Source organism: Lactuca saligna, chromosome 3 (genome assembly GCF_052625555.1).
Source record: "Lactuca saligna cultivar CGN05327 chromosome 3, ASM5262555v1, whole genome shotgun sequence".
NCBI lineage: Eukaryota > Viridiplantae > Streptophyta > Magnoliopsida > Asterales > Asteraceae > Lactuca > Lactuca saligna.
In genome coordinates, this window is record NC_136419.1 from 6914888 (window position 1) to 6929875 (window position 14988).

General features: G+C 35.6%; 1 long non-coding RNA gene across 3 annotated transcripts; it reads left to right on the forward strand.

The window, feature by feature from the left end:
* The first annotated feature begins 8159 nt into the window (after window positions 1-8159).
* On the forward strand, window positions 8160-11591 carry LOC145034348 (uncharacterized). 3 transcript variants are annotated; one of them, XR_013678039.1, is made up of 8 exons: window positions 8160-8620; window positions 8762-9105; window positions 9394-9465; window positions 9541-9577; window positions 9696-9771; window positions 10252-10358; window positions 10556-10798; window positions 11359-11591. It is a non-coding gene; the product is annotated as an uncharacterized LOC145034348 (long non-coding RNA). The 3 variants fall into 3 exon arrangements; XR_013678040.1 differs by having other exon boundaries at window positions 10556-10674; XR_013678041.1 differs by having other exon boundaries at window positions 9700-9771.
* Window positions 11592-14988: the final 3397 nt, after the last annotated feature.

Below are 14988 nucleotides of genomic sequence, written 5' to 3' on the forward strand. Positions count from 1 at the left end.
ATTTGTCCGATGCTGATGAAACCCTTAAGACTGAAGATTCTCCTGCAACTTATGTTCCTTTCAGTAATAACACTTCAGGTCTTGGACATCGAGATCACCCTATTGATCAAATTATTGGGAATCTTCATGATGGTGTCCGAACCGGATCTCGTGTATCTAATAATTTTTGCATGTATGTTAATTTCGTTTCAATGATCTTACCTGACAAGATACACTGAACTCTTCAAGATGCTGACTGGATTAAAGCCATGCAAGATGAGATGAACGAGTTCGAAAGGCACAAGGTTTGGACTCTTGTTCCCAGACCATCCGGAAAGATCATCACCGGAACACGCTGGGTCTACCGCAACAAGGTTGATAAAGATGGTATTATTACTCACAGCTCAGGGGTTCACTCAAATTGAATCTATTGACTACGGGGAAACTTTTGCTCCAGTTGCCCGCATTGAAGCAATCAGACTGTTTCTTGCTTATGTCTCATACATGAACTTCATTATCTACCAGATGGATGTCAAAACAACATTTCTTCATGGTGTGTTAGAAGAAGAAGTGTTTCTCAAACAACCCCCAGGCTTTGAAGACAAAGAGCATCCTGACTATGTGTACAGACTAGATAAAGCTGTATATGGACTGAAGCAAGCTCCTAGGGACTGGTATGAGACACTGACATCATATCTTCTTGAAAATGGCTACAGAAGAGGATCAATTGATAATACTCTCTTCATCAAAAACAAAGGCTCAGACATGATTCTTGTTCAAATCTATGTTGATGATATCATCTTTGGATCTCCAAATGAGAAGCTGAGCAAGGAATTCGCTGAGATCATGTCTCAAAAGTTCAAAATGAGCATGATGGGGAAGATGACCTTTTTCTTAGGTCTTGAGGTTCAGCAACAAAAATCAGGTATCTCAATTTATCAAAGTAAATATATTGCTGACATGCTTGTTAAGCACTCTCTCAGCGACTGCAAACCGGCTTCTACTCCGGTGTCCAAGAATGATAAGCTACACGCTGATCCCACCAGCATTGATGTTAATCACTCTCTTTATCGAGGAATGATTGGATCTCTTCTCTACCTCACTGCAAGTCGCCCTGATATCATGTTTGGAACCATTCTTTGTGCTAGATTCCAAGCTAATCCCAAGGAGTCTCATCTCATTGTAGTTAAACACATCTTTTGATACTTAAAGGCCACTCAGAACTTGGCATTATGATACCCTCGTGATTCAGCACTTGAACTCTTTGGATACACTGATTCCGACTATGTAGGATGCAACTTAGAAAAGAAGAGCACGTCAGGTGGATGTCATTTCCTTGGAAATCGACTAATCAGTTGGTCTAGCAAGAAACAAACCTCGGTAGCTGTCTCCACTGCAGAAGTTGAGTATGTTGCAGCTGGGAGATGTTGTGCTCAACTCTTATGGATTCAAAATCAACTTTTAGACTATGGGCTTAAATTCACAAAGACTCCTATATACTGTGATAACACCAGTGCCATTCAGATCACACAGAATCCTGTTCAGCACTCAAAGACAAAGCATATCGATATCAGACATCACTTCATCAGAGACAATGTTGAGAAGGGCAAGGTTGTTCTAAAACATGTCAAGACTTCAGATCAACTAGCTGATATTTTCACCAAGGCCCTGGATACTCAAACTAATGCTCACATTATTAGAGAACTTGGAATGATCACTCTGGATTTTAAAATGTTTTACTAATGTTTGCTATTGTCTTATAAACTAATGTATTCTTTTGTTGATGATGATGTGCTGATGATGTTTACCATGTTGAGTACATTGTATGATCTCTTAACTCTATCTCTTCTACAAATCTTCTAAACTAAAGTTGAATGATTCACTGTATTCAACCATACACTGATAACAACTTGAAACTCTTTGGCGATGGTTAGACAAAACACCAAGATCTATCACACACAACTATCCCTTCTTACCAATCTTACACTGATTTTGTGATTCAGTGTGACAAAACACATGTTGATGAGAGTCTAACAGTCTTTGCCGATGGTTAGACCAAAACACCAAGGTCTATCACACACAACTATCCCTTCTTACCAATCTTACACTGATTCTATGATTCAGTATGACAAAACACATGCTGATGAGAGTCTAACAGTCTTTGCCGATGGTTAGACCAAAACACCAAGGTCTATCACACGCAACAATCCTCTCTTCACCTTCTTCTCACGCAGTGTCTAATGATTCAGTAAGAAGCACCACTCACTGATAAAGACTCAACACTCTGTGCCGATGGTTAGATAATTAAACCAATATCTATCACACGCACCAACCACCTTGCTAACCTTAAACAAGCAAGTTGTACCTTGAATTGAGGACAAACTATCTTTCAGCATGTAACTTTTCGTGACACTTATCTCAGCGCTTCCGCCGACACTGATTGTCGTTTCCTCTTTAGTATAACGACTCTTTTTACCCAACGACTATTTTTTTGATTTGACAGTTTGTTAAGATACACAGTTATTTCCGATAAAGATAATCATTACCTTTTTTTTAAAAAAAAACGTTTAATTCCATATTTAAACTTTTTTACCTCTCTCCCAAACCTTCCTCCCATCATTCAAACTTCCTTCTCTCTCCTCAAAACCCTAGAATCCAAACTCTCTTCAATGGCGGCATCCCTGTTTAATTTCTCCTCCACTTCAAGAAGATTCGTCCCAGCTCCAAACTCTCCTCCTCTTCCCATAGACATCAAATCCACAAATTTCGTTTTCAACCCTGATATACCAGATGTTCATCGCGGTCTTGGACTCAATGATTTTGTCAAATTTTTAGCATCCTGCAGACTTCGATGCGCTATCAGTGAGGTTCCCTCAGAGTTCTTTCCCGAACAAGCATGTGAGTTCTACTACACCGCAACGGTTAATAATGAAAACAACGTCATCTCCGGCACTATTGGGCGTGGCCTTCGCTCAGTTTTCATCACCGCTGATCTCCTCAGTGCTGCACTCAAGTTAAAAAATTTTGAACCATTCTCTGAGCTTCCAACTATTGAACGTTGTCGACACCTCTTTGATCAACTAGGCTATGATCACTCGAAGGCTGGTGCTCGATCAGCTCTCATTCTGCGTCAATGTATGACTCCCGGATGGAAGTTCTTCACCGGGTCACTTTGCAAATGCGTGGGTCACAAATCTCGTAGTGGTGATCAACTGAGTACTTATGAGCAACAAGTTGTTTGTTCCCTTCTTTTCAACAAACGTCTTGATTATGAGGCTTTCTTCTTTGATCAGCTTGTCCAACTTCTTCGTGCCAATGTACGAGCTGATCATGTCCCATTTCCATGCTGGATTGCTCTTGTCCTGGATAAATTTTTCGCTGAAGCCTACTACTCCCACTCTGAAAACCCCATCCAATGCCCACGCATGTCAGTACGAATGTATCAGGATGATCCACTGGCAAATGACATCGGTATCTCTGATCGGATGCGAGAATGGATCGCAAATCCATATACCGTTCCTTCACTAAACACTGACACTGATGAATGAGCTGATGATAACAACGAAATTCATGCTGATCTACAAGCTGAAATGCAAGACGGTGGTCATATCTCCCCTCAACTTTCTCATCATACTATTTCTGTCACTGAAAGGGTTCACTCAGCTCAGGGGGAGCAACAATCTCAGGGGAGGCAACCATATGCTCAGGGGAGCAACCTTCTCAGGGGGAGCAGCATCGATCACAAGAAATTCCAGGTACTCAGCTCATTCAAATCCCTGCCTCGGAGTTTAATGAGCTTCTTACACTGACTCGAGACATGAGTCAGCGTCTTCTACGTATTGAGGTTGATGTCAACCAACTGAAGGGAGTTCTTCTGTCAACTCCTTCCCCTGGCCCAAATGATGATGATGATCAAAAAGGGGGAGAAACTGATTCTGTTGAGCTTGGATCTGAAAAGAACATTTTAAATCAAATCGAGTCACCACAGCCTATGCACGACTCTGAGAGACCAACAGAAACTGAAAAGCTTACTGAAGATAGTGAGCATGATGATGAAGATGAACATGATGATGAGTGTCAGATGCTGTACATGAACTTCATTGATCCCACTGTGCCAGTACAAGGAGAAGACTCGGATGATGATGAAGATGAGCATGATGATGAGTGTTAGATGCTAGACATGAACTTCATTGATCCCACTGTGCCAGTTCAAGGAGAAGACTCAGATGTAGTTAGCGAGGATCTTCAACCTCTATCTCGCAAGCGCAAGGCAGCAGATACTGAATTTTCTAATTTACATACTGACACTTTTCTTCCCAGCAAGAAATCTAAGTCCATTGTCAGCATATCCAAATTGGTAGCTGAATGGAACATATCTCCTGATCAAGTTAAGCAAATGCTTGATGAAGCCAATAAAGCTCAGCTTCTAAAGAATATTGCTCAAGCTGATGAATCCCTCATTTAGCACAAACTTCAGGCCAAAGGATCCTTTGAAGCTCAGATGCAAAGGTTTTTAGAATATCAGTTCAAATCTAAATCTTCACAGCCTCCTCCCAGTAGCAGTAAGTCAAGGACTGATAGTGTTCTCGACAAGATTGATCGCAAGAGGTTTCAAGATGTTTTTAAACGAAGAGTGAGCAGTGATAAGATCATCAAAGTTAAAGCCTCAAAACCTCATAACGAGAAAATTCTTACGTTGATGATCACTCGTCAAGGTCCTCAACATCCGTACACTGAAGTTGTCAAGAGAGACGAGCTGATAAGATACAGATACTCTGAATGGATGGAATTGCTCGAATTAGCATCCAAGCAAACTTCATCTCTTTCTTCAGAACTGACCTGTGCTCTTCACTTACTGATCAAGAAAGTTCAGCATCTTGATCTTGTTCCTACACAACATCCTCAGCAGCAAGGCCCAAGTTCCTCAGTTCCAAGAATCAGAAGAACTAGATTTCAAGTTGATAGTGAAGATGTATTGGTTCTAAATTTTGGTGTTGAAGGAATAAACAACTCTCTTCCTATCGGTGTTGAGCCGATTCAACATATGTTCATCTCTGTTCCTAAACATGGAATGTTTTATCTTGATAAGAACAGGAAAATGTGTTTTCAGCGTACTACAGAAATTCCAAGGGCTCCAACAGAACATCTTGTTGGTTTAAGACAAATGTGTATGAGTCATCAAGATCTCTCTGGAGAGTTTCACATACTGATTGCTATGGAGTTACTGAATAGAAGACAAGAGCTACTGGATAGTCCTTACTGACCAGTGAAAGTAGAAGCTGAAGCTGAGTATGAAGAATTTTTGTCCAGAGGTGTTCTAGTCTAGCTGGTTTTGAACATCATTATATTGGGTGAGATTGTAAGGTCGAACCTTATAATATGATGATGTTTGAAACTGATCACTCAACGTCAGCACATAACCCAATGTCAGCATTAGCGTCAGCATACCAATTGTTCAGTGTATAGTTTTATATTCAACATTTTGTAACAAATTTAGTACTTATCTTGTTTCCATAGTTATCGTCTATTAGTTAGCTGGTATATCCCTGATTTGTAGGGATTGCCTAGATTAGTTATATATAGTCTTTTGTACATGTTTGCGAGAATTATCTTTCACAAACCCTAATAGCCGCTTTGTGCATTCGATAATCTCTTTGTGAGATTATTATTCTTAGTGAAAGTTCTTTGTGAAACTTCGTTGTTCTTGTTGATAGTCATTGTTTGATAAATTGTTTGATCTAAGGTCCTTATATATATATATATATATATATATATATATATATATATATATATATATATATATATATATATATATAGGCTTAGGTTATTTTGTTTTTACTAACTATTGTGTGCCAGAATGCACAGATCTGGACCACCGGATGAATAAAATCAATGATTATGATCTGAGGGTCTATGATATTACAATAGAGTAGCATGTACCATATAATCACACAAATTTCAGCAAAAGGTAATTTTCGAATTTTAAGGGATCATTAACACTTCTAATTTTAAAATATGAATTTTTTAAATTAATTCTAATTAATTCTAAACATAATTTGTAAACATAACCGATTTTATTCTGTCAGAATGGATTTTCGTTTGAATGATGTTCTTTCAGAGTTTAATTCTAGTAGAATATTAACGAAGAATAACAGAATTCTTGAACTCCTAGTTAAAGAATAACAACATTTTAATATTTTCATATACATTCGAACTTAAATACAAATTCATACATATTCTTACATACTAATAGCCTTCTACATTTTAATATATTTATACATATTCTAAAAGAATATCATAAAAAATCAGCATTCTTGAATATACAGTTAATGAATAAATACAAGTGTAATTCTTAAAAAATAAGAATATTCTTAAACTGTGAGTGTCATCAATCTTTGGCTCATTCTTCAAGTCATTCTTATCAGGTCTTCAAGTCATTATTCCGACCATTCCTATCACAAATGCAACAAAAACTAATAATGGTTAAAAACATGTTGCTTGCAATTCCTATTAATTTATACATTCTGGGAGAATACATATAATTCATTCCGGTAGAATATACAAAACACAATCTTGCATAATACATAGAATACAATCTCGCAGAATACATAGAATAAAATATGCTAGTTATAACTTTACATGCCACTATAAAGAATTAAAAGCATGTGATTTTCCATTTGTAATCGTATTTCTCTATATATAAACATTCTAAAGCATAGAATGTATAAATGCATTCTGTCGGAATTACTGAAATGTTACATAGAATACGATAGAATACATAGAATACATTCTGACAGAATACATAAAATTTGCTACTAAATCAAGATTATAAAATTGTTAACAGTGGAACATGTTAAGTTTAATAATTTTCAAATATTAGAAGGTTAGATTTTGATATTTTCCACATATTGCTTATTTAATCAGGTAATTACAAATGCTTTTGAGAATGTTTAAGTTCTAAAATGTCTCAAATTTGTGAAAATCTCTTATAAACCCTTAATCAAATCTCCACCCTAAATTGATTAAAATCAAATACCAATAGCAAAGATTGATGCTACTCAGGTAATTAACAAATAAGGAGCTAATAAAACAACAAAAAAACATATCAAAAGGTTTAATGAAGAAAATAAAAGAAATACTCTTTGAGGCATTTCTACAAACACCTGGCGTGCAACATAGAAATCAAATTTTCTTTCACGCTATTTCTACAGCAAAGCTGCCAAATTCTCTTTGAGGCATTTCTACAAACATCCATCGATTCTTAATCAAACGAACACCTATGTAGTTCTGCCAAATCAAACAAGAAAAAAAAGAAAAGAAGGAGCCTTTACCTATTGATTGAATCATTGTTGCCCAGCTTCCTCCATCACCGATTCCACCCACCTGCCGATTTCCACCACCCCATACGACTTACTGTCGCCTTACAACTCCTAATTTGCAACCACCCTTGTGTTTCAAGATGATCGGACCAGAAGAAGAATGGAGTCAAAGGGAGCATCCCTACGCTGCCGGCCTCCCTCCATCGCCTATGATAGCGATCCACCAGCACCACCGAACCCTCACTTCTAGCCTCTTTCTGATCATAATAGGCCGACGAACATGCAACTGCGGAAGAAGAGCAGTTGGATAGAGGATCTAGAAGTTTCTGTCATGATGGCGGATAATAGGCAGACGGTGGTGTTCGGATGTAAGGATCCATTTCTGGTGGAAAGGAGGAATTGAGGTATCGATGATTTAAGGAAGCTACCGTACTCTTTAAGGTTAGGGATGTGGGATTTGTAGGGTTAAAGTAATTAAGGAGATATTCATTGAATTATTTTTTTACCATAATTAGATATAGGAAGTTTACCATTATACCCTTTTTTAATTTATTTAATGATTTATTATTCTTGAATTCTCATTGGTGCATTTAGTCACACACTATTTGCTAAAAACATTTGAACCTAGCTCTCTCTCTCTCTCTCTCTATATATATATATATATATATATATATATATATATATATATATATATATATATATATATATATATTAGGAATAGTGAACTCATGGTATTTTAGGCAGGAATGGTCCTCCGTGTATGTTAGTGTGTTGACTTCTATCCATTTTATGTTTTGGGTCCTTTTGTGTCGATATCTATATTGTTGGTAACACAAGTTTTCTTCACCGCTTTCTCTTCCAATCATATTTGGATTTGTGTACACGGTCACCACCCCAACCTTCTTTCATCTCTCTAGAAGCGTAATCAATAACCAGTCTTTCCAGAAAAACCTACTCCTGCACCTTCTCTCTTCTGTTTCGTTTCCACCCATCACCGCTCCTTCCACCGATACTTTTCTTCCACTTTCAATTGTATGTTCCCGTCTTCTATCTATATACCACCACCAACAACCCACTGTCGATGCATCGCCTGCGACACATCCCCCAACGCACCACCATCGAATCCCCCTACTGTCACGGACCATCGGTCTGGTCGACACTAGATGATCACAATCTCATACCTCCCACTACTCGCCACTATTTACCCCCACCAGCACATCTATTGAAAAACTGAAATTGGAGGGTTTCGAGTATGGTTACTTCGTCATTGGTTCTTAGGTGCATCGAATGGAGCGAAACCCCTGTTTCTAGGAACGTAATAGGTATCTGTTTCATTTTTCTTTTTACTCATTTTTTCTTCTACTAATTTTCTTTTGATTCATTTCTCTTTAACTACCCACCGCTGGAACTGATACGGACGATGTGCATATGCTCTAATTATGGACCCATTTTTTGATTATCAGATCAAATTGAAGTTTGTAAAGAAATGAAAGTAGCATGACCGCCTCTTTAATCCAATCGATTATCGATTGCGAATGTGGTGTGTTTCGAGTTCTTCTCGATCAATTTCGAGTTCTTGCAATTCCATCGAAATATCAGAGATGGTCGACAACATATCAAGTATTTCAAGGACTTATTTGAAGAAAAGAAACTAGAAGATTATTCATGATGATTTGAAGCCTGGAAATGTCCTTTTTGATGAATTCGGTGTTGCAAAAGTAACTGATTTTGGACTTAGTATAATTGTAGAGGATGATGTTGGATCCCAAGGCATGGAGCTTACTTCTTAGGGTGCTGGAACATATTGGTGAGAGCTTTTATTGATTTTATTTGTTGTTATATATTATTATTATTATTATTATTATTATTATTATTATTAAATGGTGAAAATCTGTTGTGCTTTTCCATATTTTGCCCCTTAGTTGATTGGTTGAATTGATAATATTATGAAACTACAAGTGCATTTCTATGGTTTTTTTAACTGGTTTAACATTAGTTGTATATGGAGCATATGTATTTGTTTTTGTTAATATCAAATCGGAAGCTAACAAGAGATTTCATATTGATGACTAATGATTTATTTATTGCATCTCAGGCTAACTCAAAAACATAAGAAACTGCATCAGGTGTAGCAAATAATTAGGATGGTTTTATCTCTACCTGAAAGGTAATATCATGTCTTTTGTAATATTATACAGAAATTAACCCTTGCTTATATTTCTTTGTATTGCGACTTTTGTAGTCTCCAGAGCTGTAAAGATAATCTTGCCACAGGTCAAGTATGTATATTTTTTCTTTTTTAAATAAATATGCTCTAAATATTTTTAACAATCATACAGTAAGAACTAAATACAATATTAATGGTGTTCTTTGTTATCTTAATGATCTTTGTCCCAGTTAGAGCTTGAAGCTACAAAGTCAGAAATTCAAAAGTGGCATTCTACACTTCAGAATGACTCCTACATTACAACAGGTTGTTTTTTGTAACATATTTTTTAGCTACCCTCTTATAAATAAAAAAAAAAGATGAATTATGGTTATTGATGATATTTAACTAATTTATTTATGCAGAACCTAAAAATGTTGTCACTTAACTCTACAATTTAAAATCTTCTGAAGAATTACTTAGAGATTAGGTTAACCAGTAACATCAGTTAACTAATAAACTAACCATGGTTTATGAATTCTAATTCATGTTTTTTTACCATATATTTGTTCAGCTAGAAAAAGCAAAGAAAAAGGAAGTTGCATTTATAGTAACCATTACAATGCGGGAACATGAGATATCAGATTTAAATGTTTTTTTTTTTTTTTGAAAACAATTCATATTCAGTCTGCAGTTTAGGATTTAAGATCACAACTTAAGCCTCCATCAATGCATGTATGTAATTACTTATTCTTCTATCTTCTTGTGGTTATTTTTTAATTTTAGCTATTACTCCTTTTTGGATAGATCTGTGTGTCGATATATGATTGGGATATGGTTCTGTAAGCATTCCTGTTGAAATTGAAGGGCATACTGATGTAGTATGGCATCTCTTGAGTAATTTCGTAGGGAAGGTGTGTAATTTTGTTTTATTTCCTCTTTATATTATCTATTACTCACATTGTACAACAGTTTGACCATTTTGCCCCTATAGGTGCTCAGTAATATTAACATATCAAAATTCTTACAATTGATTCCATTTTCTTTCATTTTTATACACATTTATATTCCAATCACATATTATCTAATACATATTGTCTTTTTATTTCAGCATGGATGACAGTCCATGGGATGAGCGTAACATCATTTTCTTTCCGCTACAATAATTAGAGGATTATTTTAATAAGGCACCAACTGTGAGATTTGTATGTCGTCTGTTCCACCCAAATAGTAAGTACAACCATAACTCTAGCTATAAGAAACAATTTATTAATTTTATGTAGTGTGTTTGGACATCTTGCAAAATCAATGGAGTCCTATCTATGATGTTGCTCCTATTCTCACCTCCAGCTAGGTAACTTTCTATGAATTTTTTTCCTACATTATATTAATGATATACTCATGGGTTGTGTGTATAGAAATGGAAATTGATTTATTAATTTATAGAAAGTAACTTTCTATGAATTTTTTTTTTTCAATTCCCAAATATCAAATGGTTAAAAAGTTGAAATTTTATAATTTTCAAATGAAAAAAATTACCCAAAATATTAGGGTTTTTCTTTCATTTACTCTTTTTTAACTACAATTTGTAAACAGTATGATGTTATTTTATATTATAAAAAGTAAAAAAATAAATAAATAATATTAACAATATAAATTTATCTTTTATTAGTAGATAAAGAAACAAACATACTGATTCCCTACCATGAAACCTCAAACTGAAAGGCAAAAGTTGGGGGCAAAATGATCTTTACAACTTAATGACAAGAGAAGCTGACCTAGCACAAGATATTGGACTAATTCTTTTATAATTTTATTCCATTGTTATTTCTTTCGTTATACATATATTTTAGCAAAAGGGTGATTGAACTTATTCATTGACCGAGGGTTTTAATAGGAATTTAATACATACAGGTAATGAAGTGAGCAAGGCTCTATAGATACAAAGGTTGGTCACACCATCAACATTGAAAAGAAAGAGGGCAAGATTTGCTGACAATAAGAAGAGGATTGGAAAGGCCAAATCGGAGCCTTCAGATTACAATCTATTATTGCATAAACACCTCCGTATGCATGGATACTATTTAAGAGTGTTAGATATTGATGTAACCTTTTATTATGTAAGTGAGTTTTCTGTTCAGTTTTTAGTTGCGATTATATGTCCAACAGTGGATAATATGTTGGATTCTTGAATCTTCTTCAAGAACGAGTCTCATAAACACTTAATCAGAGTCAGCACCAACGATTACTTTTCCACCCCCTTTAACTTTTCTGTTTCCAAACCAAACCGCATTCTATAGTTAACTCTTTGCTAGAAAATTAATATTTTGTACAAAATTCATACTCAAGCCATCACATTCTGCAAACAAATTGTCCATGCAAGAATATCTACATAAGACATACCAAATTACCATGTAATCCTCTCTATCGATAACAAGCACGGAGTTGCCAAAATGATCGGAGTTGTCTAAATCCATCCCCGCAAAGTGGGGCTCATCATCTAGTTAGTTCATTAAGCATGGTTACAAGTTCAATAAAAATAAGAGAGTCAAGGGAAAAAATTATACATATAAACAAAAACACATAGAATAACAAAATGCTGAGTAATATCAAACGTCAAACATGTACTAAGAAACAACTCCACAAAGCTTCAAACTCTCGAATAAAATCCCAAATGGTTAGCAACGAAGTATGACCAGGGTATAAGTTGTTAGCCTTTGATTACCCCCAAGGCAAAGAACAAACAACTTGCCCTATCGAAAATACCCGTTACCCTAATTACCCACCCGATTTTTCGGGTATCGGGTAATTTTTTTCGGGTATAGGGTATGTTTGTTGGGTTTCGGGTATACCCAGTGTTCTAAAAGGCGCGTGCCAAGGCGCGCCATGGCGTGAAGCATTACTTAGTCGTTACGAAAAGCTTCATAACGTTGTTGTTAGGTGTGACGCGTGGCAAGGCGTGCCATGGCGCGTTATGGCGTGTTATGGAACGTGTTTTTTCATTTGAGACACGTTTTTTTGCAATTTTTTTGTCTTTTCTAATCGGTAATACAAGTATTGTGTTTTTTTTGTTAACTTTTTGTTATTAGTTATTAATATAACACTTCCAAAAAGTAGTTATATTTAATATAAATTTATATTTACGTGGTATTATAATTATAAATTAATACAAAATCGCCGTCTTACATCACGCCTTGTAAAACGCCGTGGCTCGCCATGGCTCGTTAAACTTGAGGCTTGACCTTGCCGCCACGCCACACCTCACGTCATTTAGAATCTTAGGTATACCTGAATTACCCGAATTATTTTAAAAATCTTTTTTTTTTCTTTTGTAGAGTTTGTACTCTGTAGCAGGTGTTTGATCCCGTTTAAACTAATTATCATTATTGTAAAATATGAATCTCTTTTATTGTGGAAGTATGACACCAACAATATTAAAAGTATTTGTTTATATGTCGTCATGTTTTTTAAAACTTAATTGTTTTCTAGATTATAGTTTTTAGGGAGAATTTCATATATGTCCTTCTTAAACATCAAAATATCATATTTACCCAACTTCATTTCAAAATATCATAGACGTAAGGATAATATGGTTAAATTTTTTAATTATTATAATAATTCTAAGGTATAAAAAATTATTATAAAATACTAAAAACATTATAAAAAAGGATTTGGGCAAATATAATATTTTGAATGTTTACGAAGGGTAAATATGATATTTTGAAGTTTAAGAGGTGCATATATGAAATTCTCTTTAGTTTTTATTGCAACTAACAAACTCATTATATTGAAGAAACTTCAACATGACAAAACTTATGGCTACAATTTTCTTATGACTAAACTGCACAAAAGGTCCATGTGGTTTGCTCAAAATTGCCACTTTGGTCTAAAAAAGTTTTGACTCACAGGTCCAAAGTTTTCATTTTGTTACGATTTTGGTCCAGTTTGATTTAAAAATATTTAAAATGATAGATTTACCCTTGTTATTTTCTCCGGAGGCTGCTGCCTCCGACCAAGCTATCCAGCCTCTCCCGTCGTGTGTCAACTGAACCCAAACACCCTCTGATCAGGTCGATCTCCGCTGAAACAGTCCCGATCACAAGCAACTATGATTCTTTATTCACCGGAGAAGAAAGGTAGTCTAGCATCTTCCGCTTTGCCTCCTGTTTCGATTCCCAAACAACTCCCTCGTCATTTTCTGCTTCATCCATCTAGTTACAGGTGAGATTTCTATTCCCTCTCGTCGATTTCAGCATATAAACCCACCAAAAACAGCCACCACCCGCCACTGCAAGAATCTTCAGGGTTTAGGACTATGTTCAACAAACAGATAAAAGCAATGAGCCCTACATCTTTCTCCATTAAAGCATTCTACATTCTAGGGTTCAAATTGCCCCGATAAATTTGATTTAGGTGTGATTAGGGCTCGAAAACCCTCAATTGGAGCAACAATGATAGCATACCTGCAACTTGAAATTTAGATGACATGAATAGCGTACATCTCCTCCTAAACCTAATATTGTTGGCGGCTTTAACCTCTCATTGTCATTCTTACGTAGTAGCAGCAGCAACATAACAAAGGTGGTCGATGGTGGTGACCAAGAGCAGCTCTACGGTGGTAGGAGGCTGCCTGGCAGCCTATCGGCTACTTCCTTTTTGCTTATGTCTACAATGATCGTCGGAGGGGAAAAGGGAAGAGGTAAGGAAACATGTTGGAGGGTTGCTTGGGGGTTGTTGTGTCACTGGAAGAATGAGGGATAATGGGTTGTGAATTGGTGGTACACGATGGCAGAAGGTGGCAGTGTGGTGACTAGTGGTGGCTGCCACGTTTTCCTTTGTGTTTCTTGGAAGAAAATAGACGAGAAAAATGATGGAAGGGAGTGAAGAAGGTTTGAGGTATGTTGGTGGAGTGGTTTTCAATCCAATGAGGGAGGTATAAAGGTTGTGTGTGGTGTTGGAGAGAGAGAGAGAGAGAGAGAGATTTCATTTTTATTTTTTTATTTTGTTATAAAAAATTATAAAATAAAATAGAAAATGAAAATTTTCTTTTTTATTTTTTCTTTTAATCAAAAAAAATATTTAAATAATAAAAAAAAACTGAAGAAAAATATAAGGGCAAAATAGTCAATATGAAAAGGTTTATAGAAAACTGGACTAAACTCGCAATAAAATAAAACTTTGGACTTGTGGCGCTAGTTAAAACTTTTTTGGACCAAAGTGACAATTTGAGCAAACCACAGGGACCATTTGTGCAGTTTTGTCTTTTCTTAAACATTTTAAACTTTTAAACTAAGATCTTCAATTATGGCTACAATTTTCGTAAACATTTTAAACTTATAACTATAATTTTCTTAAGTATTATTGACTAAAAAATCTCAATGTTCAAAGTTTAAGTAACTTCGTTTATGTGTCGTTTGTTTATATAAACAAGACTAATAGAACACAACATATTTATTTCATTAAATTTATTTTCAGGTGCTATTAAAAAAATTAAATATTTCGGGTAATACCCGAATTACCCAAACCCGACCCATTACCTGAATT